The following is a 21,894-nucleotide window of genomic DNA, read 5'->3' as shown; positions in this document are numbered from 1 at the left end:
GAAATGGTACAGCAGTTATCATGGGGGATTTTAATCTACATGTCGATTGGGTAAACCAGGTCGGTCAAGGTAGCCTTGAGGAGGAGTTTATAGAATGTATCCGCGATAGTTTCCAAGAACAGTATGTAATGGAACCTACGAGGGAACAAGCGGTCCTAGGTCTGGTCCTGTACAATGAGACAGGATTGATTCATGATCTCATAGTTAGGGATCCTCTCGGAAGGATCGATCACAATATGGTGAAATTTAAAATACAGATGGAGGGTGAGAAGGTAAAATCAAACACTAGTGTTTTGTGCTTAAACAAAGGAGATTATAATGGGATGAGAGAAGAGCTAGCTAAGGTAGACTGGCAGCAAAGTCTTTATGGTGAAACAGTTGAGGAACAGTTGAGAACCTTCCAAGCGATTTTTCACAGTGCTCAGCAAAGGTTTATACCAACAAAAAGGAAGGACGGTAAAAAGAGGGAAAATTGACCGTGGATATCTAAGGAAATAAGGGAGAGTATCAAATTGATGGAAAAAGCATACAAAGTAGCAAAGATTAGTGGGAGACTAGAGGACTGGGAAATGTTTAGGGGGCAACAGAAAGCTACTAAAAAAGCTATAAAGAAGAGTAAGATAGATTATGAGAGTAAACTTGCTCAGAATATAAAAACAGATTGTAAAAGTTTCTACAAATTGATAAAACAAAAAAGAGTGGCTAAGGTAAATATTGGTCCTTTAGAGGATGAGAAGGGAGATTTAATAATGGGAGATGAGGAAATGGCTGAGGAACTGAACAGGTGACTGATAGAAATGAGGCTATGACAGGTGAGGACCTTGAGAGGATTGTTACCACCAAGGAGGTAGCGATGGGGTTAAAGGTAGACAAGTCTCCTGGCCCTTTTGGAATGCATCCCAGAGTGCTAAAAGAGATAGCTAGAGAAATTGCAAATGCAGTGATAATTTACCAAAATTCACTAGACTCTGGGGTGGTCCCGGCGGATTGGAAATTAGCAAACGTGACACCACTGTTTAAAAAAGGAGGTAGGCAGAAAGTGGGTAATTATAGGCCAGTGAGCTTAACTTCGGTAGTAGGGAAGATGCTGGAATCTATCATCAAGGAAGAAATAGCGAGGCACCTGGATGGAAATTGTCCCATTGGGCAGACGTAGCATGGGTTCATAAAGGGCAGGTCGTGCCTAACTAATTTAGTGGAATTTTTTGAGGACATGACCAGTGCGGTAGATAACGGGGAGCCAATGGATGTGGTATATCTGGATTTACAGAAAGCCTTCGACAAGGTGCCACACAAAAGGTTGCTGCATAAGATAAAGATGCATGGCATTAAGGGGAAAGTAGTAGCATGGATAGAGGATTGGTTAATTCATAGAGAGCAAAGAGTGGGGATTAATGGGTGCTTCTCTGGTTGGCAATCAGTAGCTAGTGGTGTCCCTCAGGGATCAGTGTTGGGCCCACAATTGTTCACAATTTACATAGATGATTTGGAGTTGGGGACCATGGGCAATGTGTCCAAGTTTGCAGACGACACTAAGAGGAGTTGTAAAGCAAAAAGTGCGGAGGATACTGGAAGTCTGCAGAGGGATATGGATAGGCTAGGTGAATGGGCTAGGGTCTAGCAGATGGAATACAATGTTGACAAATGTGAGGTTATCCATTTTGGTAGGAATAACAGCAAAAGGGTTTATTATTTAAATGATAAAATATTAAAAATGCTGCTGTGCAGAGGGACCTGGGTGTGCTAGTGCACGAGTCGCAAAAAGTTGGTTTACAGGTGCAACAGGTGATTAAGAAGGCGAATGGAGTTTTGTCCTTCATTGTTAGAGGGATGGGACACTTCCGGGTGCGGCTATGCAGAGCTAGGTCGCACATTCGGCAGCTCCTGCTTGGAACGGACTTTTGGGCTCTTTTACAGGGCCCCCACGGCATTTGTTTGACATTTCCCGGTGTGGGAAGAAGGCGGCAATATTCCCCCGACAGTGTCCCCCAGGAAGGGTATGTCTCTTGGTTGCCAGACACACGCAGAAACAGTGAAGGATTTGGCTGCAACTACAGGATAAACAGGGCCTCTTCCAGCATGCAGGCGGGGGAAGGGCAAGCTTAAAGCTGCAAGCTGACCTGAGGGCCTGTATCAAAGGTGAATTCTAGCAGCAGAGGGAACAACTGTGAAAAGACCTCATCAAGGCCACTGAAGGGACTTCCGGTTGCGGTGATGCCTAGCTAGCCGCACGCTTCGGCGGCTCCAGCTCCGACGGACCTTCGGGCTCTTTTAAGAGCCCCAACGGGGAATTTTTCGACGACGCAACCCGGTGTGGGGCGTGTGAGAAGGGAGTCCCCCCCAAACGAAGGAGGAAAAAACCGGCGGCGGCGGCTGCAGCGCGAGGAATCGTCGACCAAAGGGTCAGAAAGAGAGAAGTACAAGATGGCGGCGGAGAAAGCGCAGGCGACATGGGGGCCTGAGCATGAAATTGTGAGACGGTGCGTGGAGCTGCTGAAGAGGGAGGTGCTGACCCCGTTGCTACAGGCAATTGAGGGGCTCAAGGAGACATTAAAGACCCAGGAGACAGAGCTCCGTGTGGTGGAGCAGAAGGTGACAGATATTGAGGACGAGATCCTGGGCCTGGCGGTTAAGACACAGACGCACGAGGCACTTCATAAAAAGTGTACTGAAAGGATCGAAGCCCTAGAAAATGGAGCGCGAAGGAAGAACCTTCGGATACTGGGTCTCCCTGAGGGTGTGGAAGGAGTGGACTGTGGAGCGTACGCAAGTAAGATGCTGAGCTCACTGATGGGTGCTGAGGCCCCTGCGGGCCCCATGGAGGTGGAGTGGGCAAATCGGATTCCGGCGAGAAGACCAAAAGCGGGGGAACCACCCAGGGCGATAATAGTGCGATTTTACCGCCTTAAGGATAGAGAAGAGGTCCTGAGATGGGCTAAAAAGGTGCGGAGTAGCAGATGGGAGAATGCAGTGGTACGGGTATACCAGGATTGGAGTGCGGAGGTGGCGAGAAGGAGGGCGAGCTTCAACCGAGCCAAAGAGGTGTTGCATAAAAGGAAGGTGAAGTTCGGGATGCTGCAGCCGGCAAGACTATGGGTCACGTATCAGGAGAGACACCATTATTTCGAGACGGCGGAGGAAGCATGGACCTTCATCAAAGAAGAGAAATTGGATCGGAACTGAGGGACTGATGCTGCAGGAAATGTTATTGTTAATGTTACGGTGGAAGTTAATTGAGAAGTAAACAGGGAAGGGGGGAGACATTGGGGAAATGTGGGCGCCGGTGAGGGGGGAAAGACGGGACATAGTTGGAGAATGGGGAAGGGGAGGGGGAGGGGAAAGGGAGCTGCGCCATAAGAGGCGGGTCAGGTAAAGGGATGTTCCCGCACCAGAAAGAATAAGGCGGGAAGACAGGCGCAAGGCGGATGGGAGTTCCCCACATGGGGGGGGTCGAGGAGTGAGCAGGAGTAGCCGGGGTCAGTTGAAGTCAGCTGACTTACGGAAGTAATATGGGGGGAGCAATCAAGCTAGAAAGAGATCTAGCGGGGAGGGGAGGAGGGAGGGAGAAGGGGGGGGGGGACAACTGGGTTGCTGCTGCGGAAATCCAAAAGGAAATGGCTAAAGAGTGGGTGGGCGGGGATGGTGTGCGACGCTGGGGGAGCGAGCGGGAGCGCGGAGGCGGGATATGGGACTGTCCTAGAGAAGGTAATGGCTAGTCGACACGGGAGGGGGGCAGGTAGCCCCCTAGTGAGGCTGATCACGTGGAACGTGAGAGGCCTGAACGGACCGATAAAAAGGGCCCGAGTGCTCGCGCATTTGAAAGGACTAAGGGCAGACGTGGTTATGCTCCAAGAGACGCACCTAAAGGTGGCGGACCAAGTTAGGCTAAGGAAAGGATGGGTGGGACAGGTGTTCCACTCAGGACTGGACGCAAAGAATAGAGGGGTGGCCATTTTGGTGGGGAAACAGGTCGCATTTGAAGCAAAGAACATCGTAGCAGATAGCGGAGGTAGATATGTAATGGTGAGTGGCAGGCTGGAGGGAATGGAGGTCGTGTTGGTTAACGTGTATGCCCCAAACTGGGACGATGCGGGATTTATGAGACGGATGCTGGGGCGTATACCGGACCTGGAGGTAGGAAACTTGATTTTAGGAGGGGACTTTAATACGGTGCTGGACCCGGGGCTAGATAGATCCAGCTCAAGGACCGGAAGAAGGCCGGCAGCGGCCAAGGTACTTAAGGGGTTTATGGACCAAATGGGGGGAGTGGATCCATGGCGATTTCTTAGACCTAGGGCTAGGGAGTATTCCTTCTTCTCCCATGTCCATAAAGTGTACTCCCGGATAGATTTTTTTGTTTTGGGAAGGTCGTTGATCTCTAGGGTGGAAGAAGCTGAGTACGCAGCCATAGCGGTTTCGGATCATGCCCCACATTGGGTGGACCTGGAATTAGGAGAGGAAAGGGAGCAGAGAACACTCTGGCGATTAGATGTGGGACTGATGGCGGATGAGGGAGTGTGTGCAAGAGTGCGGGGGTGTATTGAGAGATACCTGGAGGTCAATGACGACGGCGAGGTCCCGGTGGGAGTGGTATGGGAAGCACTAAAAGCGGTGGTCAGAGGAGAGCTGATCTCCATTGGGGCCCACAAAAGGAAAACAGAGGCCAAGGAAAGGGAAAGATTACTGGGGGAGATTTTAAGGGTGGATAGGGAATTTGCAGAGACCCCGGAGGAGGAATTGTACAGGGAGAGGAGACGACTCCAGACGGAATTTGACCTTCTGACCACCAGAAAGGCGGAGGTACTGTGGAGGAAGGCACAGGGGAGGAGGTATGAATATGGGGAAAAGGCGAGTCGCCTGTTGGCTCATCAATTGCGAAAGAGGGCAGCAGCGAGGGAAATAGGAGGAATTAGAGACGAAAGGGGTGACACGGTGCGAAGGGCAGGAAAGATAAATGAGGTGTTCAAGACCTTCTATGAGGAACTGTATAGGTCTCAACCCCCAGAGGGGGAGGAGGGGATGCGGCAGTTCCTGGACCAATTGAGGTTCCCGAAAGTGGAGGAGCGGGGGGTGGTAGGCCTGGGGGCACCGATTGGGGTGGACGAGGTTATTAAGGGACTGGGAAGCATGCAAGCAGGGAAGGCCCCAGGACCAGACGGGTTCCCGGTGGAGTATTACAGAAAATATGTGGACTTGTTGGCCCCGTTGATGGTGAGGACGTTCAATGAGGCCAGGAAAGGGGGGACTCTACCCCCGACGATGTCGGAGGCGACGATATCGTTAATTTTGAAGAGGGATAAAGATCCGTTGCAGTGCGGGTCCTATAGACCCATTTCATTGTTGAACGTGGACGCCAAATTGTTGGCAAAGGTACTGGCATCGAGGATAGAGGACTGTGTCCCGGGGGTGGTGCACGAAGACCAGACAGGGTTCGTAAAAGGGAGACAACTGAATGTTAACGTGCGACGACTATTAGGGGTGATAATGATGCCCCCAGTGGAGGGGGAGGCAGAGATAGTGGCGGCAATGGACGCAGAGAAGGCATTTGATAGGGTGGAGTGGGAGTATTTATGGGAAGTGTTAAGGAGGTTTGGGTTTGGGAACGGGTTTATTAGCTGGGTTAGACTTCTTTATGGGGCTCCAACGGCAAGCGTAGTTACAGGTCGACATAGATCGGAGTATTTCCGACTATATAGGGGAACAAGACAGGGATGCCCGCTGTCTCCATTGTTGTTCGCTTTGGCAATTGAACCTCTGGCCATGGCGTTGAGAGACTCCAGGAAATGGAGAGGGGTGATTAGAGGGGGAGAAGAACACCGAGTCTCGTTATATGCGGATGACCTATTGTTATACGTGTCGGACCCAGCGGGGGGAATGATAGAGGTTATGCGAATTTTGAGGGGGTTCGGGGATTTCTCGGGGTATAGGCTAAACATGGGGAAGAGTGAATTATTTGTGATACATCCAGGGGACCAGAGTAGAGAGATAGAAGGCTTGCCTCTAAGGAAAGTGGAAAGAAACTTCCGATACCTGGGGATTCAGATCGCTAGGAGCTGGGGAACCTTGCACAGACTTAATCTGACACGGTTGGTAGAACAAATGGAGGAGGACTTCAAGAGGTGGGACATGCAGCCTCTATCGCTGGCGGGCAGGGTGCAAGCAATTAAGATGATGGTCCTCCCGAGGTTCTTATTTGTATTTCAATGTCTCCCTATCCTAATCACTAAGACCTTTTTTAATAAAATAGACAGGAGCATCACGAGCTTCGTGTGGGCAGGGAAAGTTCCGAGAGTAAGGAGGGGGTTCCTTCAGCGTAGTAGGGACAGAGGAGGATTGGCACTACCGAACTTGGGCGATTACTATTGGGCCGCCAATGTGGCAATGATACGTAAATGGATGATGGAGGGTGAGGGAGCGGCGTGGGAAAGACTGGAGAGAAAGTCCTGTAAAGGGACGAGTTTAGAGGCGCTGGTGACGGCGCCGCTGCCGATCTCACCTAAAAAGTTTACCACGAACCCGGTGGTGGCGGCAACATTAAATATCTGGGGACAGTGGAGGCGACAGAGAGGGGTGCGGGGAGCCCTGGTGGGGTCCCCAATCAGGAACAACCATAGGTTCGCCCCAGGAAGAATGGATGGAGGATTTCAGAGCTGGTTCCAGTTGGGAATTAGGAGGGTGGGAGATTTATTTATAGATGGGAGTTTTGCGAGCTTGGGAGCATTGGAGGAAAAGTATAAGTTGCCCCGGGGAAATTTCTTGAGATATATGCAGGTGAGGGCATTTACTAGACAACAGGTGAGGGAATTTCCATTGCTCCCGACACAGGGGATACAGGACAGGGTGCTTTCAGGGGTGTGGGTCGGAGAGGGCAAGGTGTCAGAGATTTACCGAGAGATGAGGGAAGAGGGGGAGGAGTCGGTGGGCGAACTAAAAGGAAAGTGGGAAGAAGAACTAGGGGAGGAGATAGAGGAGGGTATGTGGGCTGATGCCCTAAGCAGGGTAAATTCCTCTTCCTCATGCGCCAGGCTTAGCCTGATTCAATTTAAGGTGCTACATAGAGCACACATAACGGGAGCAAGATTGAGCAGGTTCTTTGGAGTGGAGGACAAATGTGGGAGGTGTGGCGGGAGCCCGGCAAACCACGCACATATGTTTTGGGCATGCCCGGCACTGGAAGGGTATTGGAAGGGAGTGACGGGAGTGATTTCGCGGGTGGTGAAGGCCCGGGTCAAACCAGGCTGGGGGTTAGCTCTATTTGGAGTTGCGGAAGAGCCGGGAGTGCAGGAGGCGAAAGAGGCCGACGTTGTGGCCTTTGCGTCCCTAGTAGCCCGGCGCAGGATCCTACTCATGTGGAAGGAGGCGAAACCCCCCGGACTGGAGGCCTGGGTAAATGATATGGCGGGGTTCATTAAACTGGAGCAGATAAAGTTTGCCCTGAGAGGATCGGCTCAAGGGTTCACCAGGCGGTGGCAGCCATTTCTCGACTACCTAGGGGAACGTTAGAGGGAAGACAGATGACCAGCAGCAGCAACCCAGGGGGAGGGGGGGGGGGGGGGGGGGGAGGGGGGGTTTAGTTTAGGTCAAAGATAAAGGGGTTTTGTTACTTGTGTATTGTTTAAAATTTCTGTATTGTTATTGTTGCGTTTGCTTTGTAAGAGGGGAAAAATTGTTGTTTGGGGAAAAAAATTTCAATAAAACATTTATAAAAAAAAATTGTTAGAGGGATGGAGTTTAAGACTAGGGAGGTTCTGCTGCAATTGTATCAGGTGTTAGTGAGGCCACACCTGGAGTATTGTGTTCAGGTTTGGTCTCCTTACTTGAGAAAGGACGTACTGGCACTGGAGGGTGTGCAGAGGAGATTCACTAGGTTAATCCCAGAGCTGAAGGGGTTGGATTACGAGGAGAGGTTGAGTAGACTGGGACTGTACTCATTGGAATTTAGAAGGATGAGGGGGGGATCTTATAGAAACATATAAGATTATGAAGGGAATAGATAGGATAGATGCGGGCAGGTTGTTTCCACTGGCGGATGAAAGCAGAACTAGGGGGCATAGCCTCAAAATAAGGGGAAGTGGATTTAGGACTGAGTTTAGGAGGAACTTCTTCACCCAAAGGGTTGCGAATCTATGGAATTCCTTGTCCAGTGAAGCAGTTGAGGCTCCTTCATTAAATGTTTTTAAGATAAAGATAGATAGTTTTTTGAAGAATAAAGGGATTAAGGGTTTTGGTGTTCGGGCCGGAAAGTGGAGCTGAGTCCACAAAAGATCAGCCATGATCTCACTGAATGGCGGAGCAGGCTCGAGGGGCCAGGTGGCCGACTCCTGCTCCTAGTTCTTATGTTCTTATGTGGTGTCCATCCTGCACTCAAAATTTTTATCTTTGAACACAGAGTCTCTGTCCAACAACAAAACCAACACGGACTCTCACCCAGCATTTAAAAGAGAATGTTTTATAGCCGGAGGCAGGGTGGGTGGAGCGGTTATCAGATTGCCTTTCCTCGGAAAGGAATTCTCTTGATGTCAGGTTCAGGGTCAGACAGAAAATGCTGCCAGTCACATCAAGCAGAACGCCAAATGCCACAGGATAGTTAGGTCAGGTTACGGTCAAGGGGGTTGTGTGCGCGAGTATGTGTGTGTACGCGCGCGTATGTGTGTGCAGGGGTCGCGGTGGAGCGCGAGGGGTCGCGGCGGAGCGCGAGGGGTCGCGGCGGAGCGCGAGGGGGCAGGCGGAGCGCGAGGGGGCAGGCGGAGCGCGAGGGGGCAGGCGGAGCGCGAGGGGGCAGGCGGAGCGCGAGGGGGCAGGCGGAGCGCGAGGGGGCAGGCGGAGCGCGAGGGGGCAGGCGGAGCGCGAGGGGGCAGGCGGAGCGCGAGGGGGCAGGCGGAGCGCGAGGGGGCAGGCGGAGCGCGAGGGGGCAGGCGGAGCGCGAGGGGGCAGGCGGAACGCGAGGGGGCAGGCGGAGCGCGAGGGGGCAGGCGGAGCGCGAGGGGGCAGGCGGAGCGCGAGGGGGCAGGCGGAGCGCGAGGGGGCAGGCGGAGCGCGAGGGGGCAGGCGGAGCGCGAGGGGGCAGGCGGAGCGCGAGGGGGCAGGCGGAGCGCGAGGGGGCAGGCGGAGCGCGAGGGGGCAGGCGGAGCGCGAGGGGGCAGGCGGAGCGCGAGGGGGCAGGCGGAGCGCGAGGGGGCGCGGCGGAGCGCGAGGGGTCGCGGCGGAGCGCGAGGGGGCAGGCGGAGCGCGAGGGGGCAGGCGGAGCGCGAGGGGTCGCGGCGGAGCGCGAGGGGTCGCGGCGGAGCGCGAGGGGGCAGGCGGAGCGCGAGGGGGCAGGCGGAGCGCGAGGGGCCGCGGCGGAGCGCGAGGGGGCAGGCGGAGCGCGAGGGGGCAGGCGGAGCGCGAGGGGGCAGGCGGAGCGCGAGGGGCCGCGGCGGAGCGCGAGGGGGCAGGCGGAGCGCGAGGGGGCAGGCGGAGCGCGAGGGGTCAGGCGGAGCGCGAGGGGTCGCGGCGGAGCGCGAGGGGTCGCGGCGGAGCGCGAGGGGGCAGGCGGAGCGCGAGGGGGCAGGCGGAGCGCGAGGGGCCGCGGCGGAGCGCGAGGGGGCAGGCGGAGCGCGAGGGGGCAGGCGGAGCGCGAGGGGGCAGGCGGAGCGCGAGGGGGCAGGCGGAGCGCGAGGGGGCAGGCGGAGCGCGAGGGGGCAGGCGGAGCGCGAGGGGGCAGGCGGAGCGCGAGGGGGCAGGCGGAGCGCGAGGGGGCAGGCGGAGCGCGAGGGGGCAGGCGGAGCGCGAGGGGGCAGGCGGAGCGCGAGGGGGCAGGCGGAGCGCGAGGGGGCAGGCGGAGCGCGAGGGGGCAGGCGGAGCGCGAGGGGGCAGGCGGAGCGCGAGGGGGCAGGCGGAGCGCGAGGGGGCAGGCGGAGCGCGAGGGGGCAGGCGGAGCGCGAGGGGGCAGGCGGAGCGCGAGGGGGCAGGCGGAGCGCGAGGGGGCAGGCGGAGCGCGAGGGGGCAGGCGGAGCGCGAGGGGGCAGGCGGAGCGCGAGGGGGCAGGCGGAGCGCGAGGGGGCAGGCGGAGCGCGAGGGGGCAGGCGGAGCGCGAGGGGGCAGGCGGAGCGCGAGGGGGCAGGCGGAGCGCGAGGGGGCAGGCGGAGCGCGAGGGGGCAGGCGGAGCGCGAGGGGGCAGGCGGAGCGCGAGGGGGCAGGCGGAGCGCGAGGGGGCAGGCGGAGCGCGAGGGGGCAGGCGGAGCGCGAGGGGGCAGGCGGAGCGCGAGGGGGCAGGCGGAGCGCGAGGGGCCGCGGCGGAGCGCGAGGGGCCGCGGCGGAGCGCGAGGGGGCAGGCGGAGCGCGAGGGGGCAGGCGGAGGGCGAGGGGTCGCGGCGGAGCGCGAGGGGGCAGGCGGAGCGCGAGGGGCCGCGGCGGAGCGCGAGGGGACAGGCGGAGCGCGAGGGGGCAGGCGGAGCGCGAGGGGGCAGGCGGAGCGCGAGGGGGCAGGCGGAGCGCGAGGGGGCAGGCGGAGCGCGAGGGGCCGCGGCGGAGCGCGAGGGGCCGCGGCGGAGCGCGAGGGGCCGCGGCGGAGCGCGAGGGGGCAGGCGGAGCGCGAGCGGCCGCGGCGGAGCGCGAGGGGGCAGGCGGAGCGCGAGGGGGCAGGCGGAGCGCGAGGGGGCAGGCGGAGCGCGAGGGGGCAGGCGGAGCGCGAGGGGGCAGGCGGAGCGCGAGGGGGCAGGCGGAGCGCGAGGGGGCAGGCGGAGCGCGAGGGGGCAGGCGGAGCGCGAGGGGGCAGGCGGAGCGCGAGGGGGCAGGCGGAGCGCGAGGGGGCAGGCGGAGCGCGAGGGGGCAGGCGGAGCGCGAGGGGGCAGGCGGAGCGCGAGGGGGCAGGCGGAGCGCGAGGGGGCAGGCGGAGCGCGAGGGGGCAGGCGGAGCGCGAGGGGCCGCGGCGGAGCGCGAGGGGCCGCGGCGGAGCGCGAGGGGGCAGGCGGAGCGCGAGGGGGCAGGCGGAGCGCGAGGGGGCAGGCGGAGCGCGAGGGGGCATGCGGAGCGCGAGGGGGCAGGCGGAGCGCGAGGGGCCGCGGCGGAGCGCGAGGGGGCAGGCGGAGCGCGAGGGGCCGCGGCGGAGCGCGAGGGGGCAGGCGGAGGGCGAGGGGGCAGGCGGAGCGCGAGGGGGCAGGCGGAGCGCGAGGGGGCAGGCGGAGCGCGAGGGGGCAGGCGGAGCGCGAGGGGGCAGGCGGAGCGCGAGGGGGCAGGCGGAGCGCGAGGGGGCAGGCGGAGCGCGAGGGGGCAGGCGGAGCACGAGGGGTCGCGGCGGAGCGCGAGGGGTCGCGGCGGAGCGCGAGGGGGCAGGCGGAGGGCGAGGGGGCAGGCGGAGGGCGAGGGGGCAGGCGGAGGGCGAGGGGGCAGGCGGAGGGCGAGGGGTCGCGGCGGAGCGCGAGGGGGCAGGCGGAGGGCGAGGGGGCAGGCGGAGGGCGAGGGGGCAGGCGGAGCGCGAGGGGGCAGGCGGAGGGCGAGGGGGCAGGCGGAGGGCGAGGGGGCAGGCGGAGGGCGAGGGGGCAGGCGGAGGGCGAGGGGGCAGGCGGAGGGCGAGGGGGCAGGCGGAGGGCGAGGGGGCAGGCGGAGGGCGAGGGGGCAGGCGGAGGGCGAGGGGGCAGGCGGAGCGCGAGGGGGCAGGCGGAGCGCGAGGGGGCAGGCGGAGCGCGAGGGGGCAGGCGGAGCGCGAGGGGGCAGGCGGAGCGCGAGGGGGCAGGCGGAGCGCGAGGGGGCAGGCGGAGCGCGAGGGGGCAGGCGGAGCGCGAGGGGTCGCGGCGGAGCGCAAGGGGTCGCGGCGGAGCGCGAGGGGGCAGGCGGAGGGCGAGGGGGCAGGCGGAAGGCGAGGGGGCAGGCGGAGGGCGAGGGGGCAGGCGGAGGGCGAGGGGTCGCGGCGGAGGGCGAGGGGTCGCGGCGGAGCGCGAGGGGGCAGGCGGAGGGCGAGGGGGCAGGCGGAGGGCGAGGGGGCAGGCGGAGGGCGAGGGGGCAGGCGGAGGGCGAGGGGGCAGGCGGAGGGCGAGGGGGCAGGCGGAGGGCGAGGGGGCAGGCGGAGGGCGAGGGGGCAGGCGGAGGGCGAGGGGGCAGGCGGAGCGCGAGGGGGCAGGCGGAGCGCGAGGGGGCAGGCGGAGGGCGAGGGGGCAGGCGGAGGGCGAGGGGGCAGGCGGAGGGCGAGGGGGCAGGCGGAGGGCGAGGGGGCAGGCGGAGGGCGAGGGGGCAGGCGGAGGGCGAGGGGGCAGGCGGAGGGCGAGGGGGCAGGCGGAGGGCGAGGGGGCAGGCGGAGGGCGAGGGGGCAGGCGGGGGTTGCTGGCAGTGATTTCGGATTTGGCCACGCACCAGTTGATCATGGGAGGAGATTTTAACTACATTCTGGAGCCAAGGGTGGAAAGGTCGAGCCCCAGGTCGATGGGTAGGGTACGAATGGTAAGGCAGCTGGAGGGGGTTTATGGAGAGGATGGGTATGGTGGATCCATGGCACTTTCAGAACCCAGGGGGAAGGGAGTATTCCTTCTTTTCACATGTCTATAAAGTGTATTCGAGGATTGATTACTTTGTAGTGAGAGAGGAGACTTTGGTTGGGGTGGAGGGGACAGAGTACGCAGGGATTGCTATCTCGGACCATGCGCCCCACTGGCTGGAGATTCGGTTTCAATCGGGACGAGAGCAGAGGCCGGGCTGGAGGTTTGATGGATGGAGGTTTTCGTGATGTGGTGCGGGTGGCGATTAAGGAGTATCTGGAGGTGAATCAGTATGGGGAGGTGTCGACGGCCATTTTTTGGGAAGCACTCATGCTCAAGGCTCATGCGGATATGGAAAGGTGGGAGGAACATGACCGTCTAGTGAGTGAGAGAGAGGTGGAGGACAGGGAATATATTCAAGGGTGCCACCGTGGATGAAAATGTTGCAGGGCAGTTTAAAAGGCTGACATTGGGGGGGTTGGTCAACTGCGCAGGGCAAGACGGGTGCAATGAGTATGGGGAGAAGGCTGAATCCAGGGAAATATTGAAGATACAGACTGGGCCTGGAGATGTGGCGTCGGAGCCAGGGAAGATAGGGGATACTACCAGGAACTTTATGAGGCAGACCCAGGGGCACATGGGATGGTTTCTGGACCAGCTTGAATTTCCCCAGGAGGAAAGAGGCATGCATTGGAGGAGCCGCTGGTTCTGGGGGAAGTACTGGATAGTCGGGGAAGTCAGGGAAGGCCCATGGGCACCCGGCAGAATTTTATAAGGAATTTGCGATGGACCTGGCACCACATCTGTTGGGGGCGTTTAATAAAGCACCGGAGAAGGGGGGAGTTGCCAGAGACAATGACGCAGGCAGTAATCACACTAATCCCGAAAAAAGGGCAGGACCCGGTGGAATATGGGCTGTATCGACCCATATCACTATTGAACACGGATGTGAAAGTATTGGCTAAGTTGTTGGCGGGGAGGATGGAGGAGTGTGTCCCGGGGATGGTTGCAGAAGATCAAACAGACTTTGTGAAGGGCAGGCAGCTCGCAGGTAATATAAGACGCTGTTGAATGTGGTGATGAATCCGTCGGGGACTTAGGTACTGGAGGTGGTGTCCATAGACGCGGAGAAGGCATTTGATCGGGTGGAGTGGCGGTACGTGTTCAAGGTTTTGGGATGGTTTGGGTCGGGATTTGTGGCATGGGTGCTGTTGCAGTATGTGGCACCAAGGGTGAGGATGAATGATATGAGCTCACAAAGCTTTTGACTTACACAGAGATATGAGGCAGGGGTGCCCGCTGTCGCCACTGCTGTTTGCACTGGCCATCGAGCCGTTGTCGATGACTTTCAGAGGGTCGGCGGAGTGGCGGGCGATTATGAGGGGACAGAGGGAGCATCGGGTGTCGCTCTATACCGATGACCTCTTGCTGTATGTTTCGGATCCGTTGGAGAGTATGGGAGGTTTGGAGGGTTCTCGGGGTACAAACTGAATGTCGGGAAAAGCGAGGTAATCCCGGTGAATGAGCTGGGACAGCGGGCAAATTTAGGGGGGATGCCACTCACGGTAGCGAGGGATAGGTTAGGTATTTGGAGATTCAGGTAGCGAGGGAATGGACGGGGCTCCATAAGTGGAACTTAACGAAGTTGGTGGAGGAGGCCAGGAAAGATCTTTAGAGGTGGGATACACTGCACTTAACATTGACGGGGAGGTTCCAAATGGTGAAAATGAATATACTGCCGAGTTTCTTGTTTATCTTTCAAGCTCTCCCGATCTTTATACCAAAGGCCATTTTTCAGACAGTGGACATGATCATTTCGGACTTTGTATGGTGCCAAGGTGGGGAGGACCCTGCTACAAAGGCAGAGGCAGCAGTTGGCGTTGCCAAACTTGCTTCATTATTATTGGGTGGTGAATGTGGACAAGGTGCAGAGCTGGTGGGAAAGAGATGGGGTAGAGTGGGTTAGGATGGAGGAGGAATCTTGTAAGGGGTCTAGTTTGAGGGCTATGGTGACAGCAGCATTGCCTATGGCTCCGAGTAGGTATTCAGCGAGCCCAGGCCACGGTGAAGTTATGGAATCAGTTGAGGAGACATTTTAGGGTGGAAGGTGTAGCCACGTTAAATGGCTGCGTTCAGATTAATCTGGCCAAAACCCAGTTTAAAATGGCTAACCCGAAAGACTGCTGGGAAAAGCAGCCAAGACGAAACAAGCAGGCAGCTGCAGACAGTATTGCATATTCGGCTCTGGGAAGTTAGCCCAGATCGATACTCAGGGCTATCAACAGCCCATCAACCCAGGTATCCGCAGTTGCATTCAGGACTGTTTACACCTAATCTACTCAGACATCCACAGTTAAATCGGCTATCCCCGGGAACAATTGCAACATATTAGCAATTGAATACCGGGCCAGACCTGTCGGCGCCTGCAGTGGCCGAAACAAAGACAGGTGAACGACCACCCCCCCCCCCGATCGAGGAATCGCCTCACCATTGGACACATCGACCCCAGAGATTGGGGACAGAATCCAATCACTTGGGACTCAGGGTCAAGGGCCGCCCCGGGAGGCGGGAAGCCCCTGGGCCCTATAAAAGTGAGGGGCCAAGTTCAGATCTCTCTCTCTCTCCTCTTCGCCTGCTCGAGACCTTCGCAAGAACAGCAACCGGCAACAGTAAGTTTGAATCCAGCGATCGCTATCCGGTAGAGACACCTAGCCACGGACCTGTAGCAGCCTTTTGAATCCCGCGGGCCAGATCTGATTGGACAAGCCATTCGTTTCCCTGACCTGGTGGGCTCTTCCTAAGTTAAGTATTGGCCAGTAGTGATAGGTTTATTATATAGAAAGTAGTATTAGGGTATTAATATTGCTTGTTGTATATAATAAATGACCGTTGTTTTAATCCTTACTAAGCGGTGTGCTGTGTTATTAATCATAACCTGAACTTGAACCACGTGGCGGTATCATAAAGATACCTGGCAACTCATGAGCAAAGGTGACGTAATCAGAGCAAATAGACTAAGGTTAAAAAGAGCAACAAAGGGATGTCGGTGGTAACGCCGCTGTGCGAGAATCAAGGTTTGAGCCGGGGGATGGATAAAGTACACAGGAGGCGAAGAGAAGTGGGGCTGGTCAAGGTGAGGGATTTGTATTTGGAGGAAGGGTTCACCAGTCTGGAGGAGCTAAGAGAGACGGTAGAGCTGCCATGGGGGACTTTGAGGGCTGCATGGCGGCACAGTGGTTAGCACTGCTTCCTGACGGCGTCGAGGTCCCAGGTTCGATCACGGCCCTGGGTCACTGTCTGTGTGGAGTTTGTCCAGCCTCCCTGTGTCTGCTCGTGTCTCACCCTCGCAACCCAAAAGATGTGCAGGGTAGGTAGATTGGCCACACTAAATTGCCCCTTAATTGGGAAAAAATAATTGGATACTCAATTTATTTTTTTTAAAAAGGATAGGGACAGTGCACGAAAGGTCTGGAGGGGATTTCCTAGGTTGCCGGGATACACCCTGCTGGAGCAACTGCCGCTTCCGGATGTGGAAGGGGAGGGAAGAATTGGGATATATGCAAGTGGCTGGGGGAGCAGGGAGGCGAGCGGGTGGTGACGATAAAGGAGAAATGGGAAGGGGAGTTGGGTGGGGAGATAAATTGGGGAGTATGGAGTGAGGCACTGCGTAGGGTAAACGGGGCCTCCTCTTGTGCAAGGATGAGCCTGATACAGTTTAAGGTGGTGCACAGGGTGCATGTGACTCGGGCGAGAATGAGTGGGTTCTTTCAGGGGGTAGCAGATGAGTGTGAGAGGTGTGGGCGGGGGCCAGCGAATCAAGCGCACATGTTTTGGGGTTGAGAAAAATTGGGAAGATTCTGGGCGGGAGTGTTCGCGGTCTTAGCCAGGATAGTGGAGGAGGGGGTGGACCGGACACTTTGGTGCCGATATTTGGAGTTTGAGAGAAGCCGGAGCTCATGGAGAGGAGGAAGGCCGATGTCGTGGCCTTCATCTCTCTGATTGCACGGCGGAGAATTTTGCTGGAGTGGCGGTTGGCATCGCCACCGGGGGTAGCGCCTTGGTTTGGTGACCTGTACAACTTTCTGCAATTCGAGAAGATAAAGTGTCATGTGAGAGTGCCTTTAAGAATTGGATGTTTGAGCAATGTACCTTTAAGACATGCAGTGATGTCAGAGTGTGGGTGGAGCTGGGCTTTAGCTCAGCCATTTTGAAGTTTTTAGTTTCAGTTTTGGGAGAGAGCAGCTGAAAGGTGCCTGGCTGGTTTGCTGTGAGATGCTTGAAAGGGAAAAGCCAGTTTGAGGAGAAAGCTGGGAGTGTCTGTGTGTTTTCCAAAGAGCTGCAGGAAGAAAACACAGAGCTGGTCTGTTGATGTCTGCAAATCCAAAGACTATAAATATATTGAATGTAACCCCATGTCTGTTGTTAAAGATGAAGTCTTTTGGATGTTTAAAGGAACATTTTGAGGGATTATTTAGTGTTGTATTAGTTTCGGGATTATCTTTGAAGTAAGGGGTGTTAAGTGATCCAATGTTTATTTAAAAGGTTAATTTGAGTTCATGGAACAAACATTGTTTTGTGTTAAAAACTATGTGTCCATAATTGTAATCCCACACCTGAGGAACAAGCCGTGTGCTTCAGAAGCAGCAATCCATTAAAGGGGGAGGTTGGTTGAACTCCATGATACATTTTGGGGTTCTGAAAATACCTCGCCCATAGCAAAAGTACGAGTTATGGGGCTCAGCAGGGGGGTTTGAGGAGCTGTTCGTCACGGGGGGGGGGTGACCTGTTTTGAAACATTTTTAAAAGAAGAAATGTAACTTCTTCCTTTGCGATATCATCCACCCCACTCCAGACATTACAAGCCACAGGGAGGTTAAGAATGGAGAATGAACCTGGCTTTTCCCTTTATTTCCCCTCCTTCCCTAAAAAACAGAGAGTTTGAGTTATTTCTGATCTGACAGTTTCTGTCAGTGAGCATCAGATAACTCCACAACAGGGAACATCACAGCCAAGAGAAAAACAGGCCAGCTTTTGGCACCTGGTCACAAGCGTACTAGGAAGAGCGTACAGGTTATTACATCTCATGAGAAAATAGATTACACTCACTCAGGGGGGTGAAACATGTGGGCAAGATACCAGAGGGCAATGGAACCTGCTAGAATAATGCCCAAATATAATTGGTGAGGGGAAAGAAACTGAGCATGGATTTTTTTTTTCCATTCAATAAAAGCAGCTGGAGGCTCAATAATGTTGCTCCGAGGTTCGTACCAAGAGTAAAGGAAAATGTAAATCCACAACTAAACTTGTAACGGGAAACCTACAGAAGAATGAATGGGCCCGAGATTCAATAGACCTGGGGCGCGATTCTCCACTCCCACGCCAGTTGGGAGAATCGCCTGGGCCGCCAAAATTTCCGGGGACTCCGGTCCGACGCCCTCCCAAGCGGCGGGAATGGCCCGGTCGAGTTTTGCGGGCCACAGGCCGGAGAATCGCCGGAGACACCGAAAATGGCGATTCTCCGGCACCCCCGCTATTCTGAGGCCCGGATGGGCCGAGCGGCCAGGCCAAAACGGCGGGTTCCCCCCGGCGCCATCCACACCTGGTCGCTGCAGTCGTGGGCGGTGCGTGAACGCTGGGGGGGGCGGCCTGTGGAGGGCCCTGCACCTGGCTTCACCTGGAATGTGGGGTGGCCCGCGATCAGTGCCCACCGATCGTCAGGCCGTCCTCTCTGAAGGAGGACCTCCTTCCTTCCGCGGCCCCGCAAGATCCATCCGTCATCTTCTTGCGGGGCGGACTTAGAGAGGACGGCAACCACGCATGTGCGGGTTGGCGCCCGCGGGTTGGCGTCCGTTATGCGGCGCCGCTTTTACGCGGGCGACAAGGCCTGGCGCGTGTAGGTGACACGGCCCCGATACTGGCCCATTGTCAGGGCCTGAATCGGTCGGGACCGGGGCCATTTCGCGCCGTCGTCAACCTCGACGGCGTTCACGACGGCGCGGCCACTTTGGCGTGGGAGTGGAGAATCCCGCCCCTGATGCTCATGTGGAATTCCATTCATTCAAAAAGAAAACCGTGGACCAGATACTGGGCCAGAAACATAACGTTTTAAAGTTTTATGGCCATGGGGAAAGATAATATAAGAAATATGGCTTGGTTATTTTATAAACAAACTTCATTAAAACAAAAGAAAAGCAATATTTAGGGCAGCATGGTGGTGGTGGTTAGCACTGCTGCCTCACGGCATCGAGGTCCCAGGCTCGATCCCGGCTCTGGGTCACTGTCCGTGTGGTGTTTGCACATTCTCCCCGTGTTTGCGTGGGTCTCGCCCCCACAACCCAAAAATGTGCAGGGTAGGTGGATTGGCCACGCTAAATTGCCCCTTAATTCGAAGAGAGAGATTGGGTACCCTAATTTTAAAAAATAATCATTCACCATACTTTTTAGAAAACTGCATTTCCCAACTAAACTGAAGGCACTTTTCACCAAATCCCTACAGTACAGAAAAAGCCATTCCACCCTTCGACCCATCGAGTCTGCACCCAGCCTTTGAAAGACTGCCCGACCTAGGCCCTAACCCCTGCCCTGTAACCTCGTCCCTAAGGGGCAATCTAGCATGACCAATCCACCTAACCTGCCCATCTTTGGCCTGTGGGAGGAAATCGGAGCACCCGGAGGAAACCCACGTTGACACGGGGAGAACGTGCAGACTCCGCACAGACAGTCACCAAGGTGGGAATCGAACCGATTCCCTGGGGCTGAGGCAGCCTTTCATCTCAAGCATCCTTGACTGGAGGTTCCAACATAACCAATGGGGCCCTCACACTCATTGATGTCGCACTCTACAATTCACGTACCTATCTATTAGACTCGCAAAGCAGGTTTCGTTCAACATTCCATTATGGTCAGGGGGACTCCGAGCATGCCTTGTGTGATATAAAATGCTCAAGACGTGAAGACCTGCGTGCTTTTAATATTTCAAAAAGTCCCAGGCACGTCACAAACTGGCAAAGAGTGAAGAGATTGGAAAGAGTAGTTGGAAGTTGGGTATTTCTTGGAGGAAGCTTTGAAAGAAGTTGGCAAGGGGAATTCCAATGAATCATCAAGGCAGCTGAAGACTCTGGCATGGATGATGAGTTGGAAGGAGGGGAATAAAAGGGTGTTAATAAAAACAGAGAGAGAGAGAGAGAGAGAGAGAGACAGACAGAGCAGTTGAGAAAGACAAGAGGCTACAGGAAATTGCAGAGGTTACATACAGCAAGGTCAAGTTGATACTTGCAGACAAGGGCAAAAGTTTAACCTTGGGGTGGAAGGACAGGAAGCAGATCAGCAACAAGGGTGGTGGGCAAACAGGAGTTTGGACAGCGACCCAAACTGCGAATTGAACCCGGATCTCTGGCGCTGTGGAGCAACAGTGCAAACCACGGTGCTACCGTGCGGCCCATACGAGGAATTTATGTGTAAGTGTGTTTTCAAGCAGAGCGCAGTAATCTGGAGGTGAAAATGCAGGCATGGGTTTCAATAGGGCTGATATGGGTCAGAGGTAGGCAATGTTGATGTCCTGGTGATGAATGAGGATGGGCTTGAAGCTCATCCCAAGGTCAAATTCCTATTCACACCTGGTCGCTGCAGTCGTGGGCGGTGCGTGAACGCTGGGGGGGGCGGCCTGTGGGGGGCCCTGCACCTGGCTTCACCTGGAATGTGGGGTGGCCCGCGATCAGTGCCCACCGATCGTCAGGCCGTCCTCATCAAGATGGCAAATGGCTTCCTGCAGCCCCAGTGGCTGACACAGGCATGGATGGGAGTCTTGATGCTGAAGATAGATTCCATGGAAATAATGACCAGATAATGTTTTTGCGATGTCGATTTAGGAACAAATTGGTCAGGTCACCGGGCTAACTTCCCAGCTCTTTGATAAAGAGCCACAGGATTTTTTACATCCACCCGAGCAGACAGATGGGGCCTCAGTTTAATATCTCATCGAAATAAAACCCACGTTCGATTCCCGCTTGGGTCACTGTTTGTGCGGAGTCTGTGCGTTCTCCCCGTGCCTGCGTGGGTTTCCTCCAGTTCCCTCCCACAAGCCCCGAAAGATGTGCTTAATAGATGAATTGGACATTCTGAATTCTCCCTCAGTGAAACCGAACAGGCGCCAGAGTGTGGCGACTAGGGGGTTTCCACAGTAACTTCATTGCAGTGTTAATGTAAGCCGACTTGTGACACTAATAAAGATTGGTATTTGGTGTTCAAGGCAAGGATGACATAGAAGGGTGCAAGGTGACAACTGTTGGTGGGAAAAGGAGCTATGGGTTGTCCCTGACCTCCAAATGATCCTGGAGTCATCGGCAGTTTTGTTGCGCCTTGAAACAGATACACAAGGGTAGCAACAAACAGCAGGATAAAGCAGGGAGTAGACAGCAGACAAATCTCGATATAAACAGCACGCTCCCAAGATCAGTGCAGTAACATAAAAGCACCTGAATGAATATAGAAACCCGGCAACAAACCAGCGTACCTCAAAGGGAGGAATGAATATTAGCAACGGCTCCACCTCTGCCTTCCAGACAAACACAATGTAATCATACGATCGCTTGTTCAGGTTTCCTCGATAGTAATGGTTGCGATCAACTTGGTGCTGCACAGAAATGCAAATGAGTCACTCTGTTACTGGCTATCAGGTGGGAGACAAGCCAGTGGCTTGTTCAACTGATAAAACTTTACTATTTACTTTCCTCGCTTCCTCTGGAAGTTATAACTTACACACACACACACACACACACACACACACACACACACACACACACACACACACACACACACACACACACACACACACACACACACACACACACACACACACACACACACACACACACACACACACACACACACACACACACACACACACACACACAGAGCAGCTTAAATATTAATCCTGCGTTACTAACTATACAGGAGAGAAATCAGACAAAGTGGTTGAAAGCAGGCCACGAGGTGTTAGGACGGACGAGGTAGGTTTCAAACACTGTAGCAATTTGGAAACAACACACCTGGAAAGATTTAGGGAGGGAATTCCCAGCTGGAGTGAAGGCCAAGATCAGATTGGCCATGATTTTATTGAATAGCAGCACAGGCTTGACGGACCAAATGGCCTACGACTGCTCCTATTTCTTATGTTCTTATGCTGGACTCACTGTGACAAATGGAATGAATTGTCTTTTTTTTTTAATAAGTAATGTGACGAAAATTTGAGTTAAGATGCATACAGACAGTATATGATTGCTAGAGCTGTGATTAAGGTGTCGTTAAAGTGAGGTAATCATTGACTTGCAGGTGGGCTGGCGGGTGGTGCGGTGTTAGCACTACTGCCTCACGGCGCCGAGGATCCGGGTTCAATCCCGGCTCCGGGTCCCGTGCGGAGTTTGCACATTCTCCCCGTGTCTGCGTG

At 56.2% G+C, this 21,894-nt stretch overlaps 1 protein-coding gene across 1 annotated transcript in view; it reads right to left on the bottom strand.

The window, feature by feature from the left end:
• LOC140403820 (myocardin-related transcription factor A-like) overlaps positions 1-21,077 on the bottom strand; it is a 271,655-nt gene extending 250,578 nt beyond the window's left edge. The window contains 1 exon segment of the mRNA XM_072491982.1: positions 20,962-21,077. The gene's annotated coding sequence lies outside the window, so the exon portion shown is untranslated.
• Positions 21,078-21,894: the final 817 nt, after the last annotated feature.

Source organism: Scyliorhinus torazame, chromosome 29, assembly GCF_047496885.1.
Source record: "Scyliorhinus torazame isolate Kashiwa2021f chromosome 29, sScyTor2.1, whole genome shotgun sequence".
Classification (NCBI taxonomy): Eukaryota; Metazoa; Chordata; class Chondrichthyes; order Carcharhiniformes; family Scyliorhinidae; genus Scyliorhinus; species Scyliorhinus torazame.
Note: the sequence above shows the minus strand (reverse complement) of the source record. Positions and strands in the feature narration are given on the sequence as shown.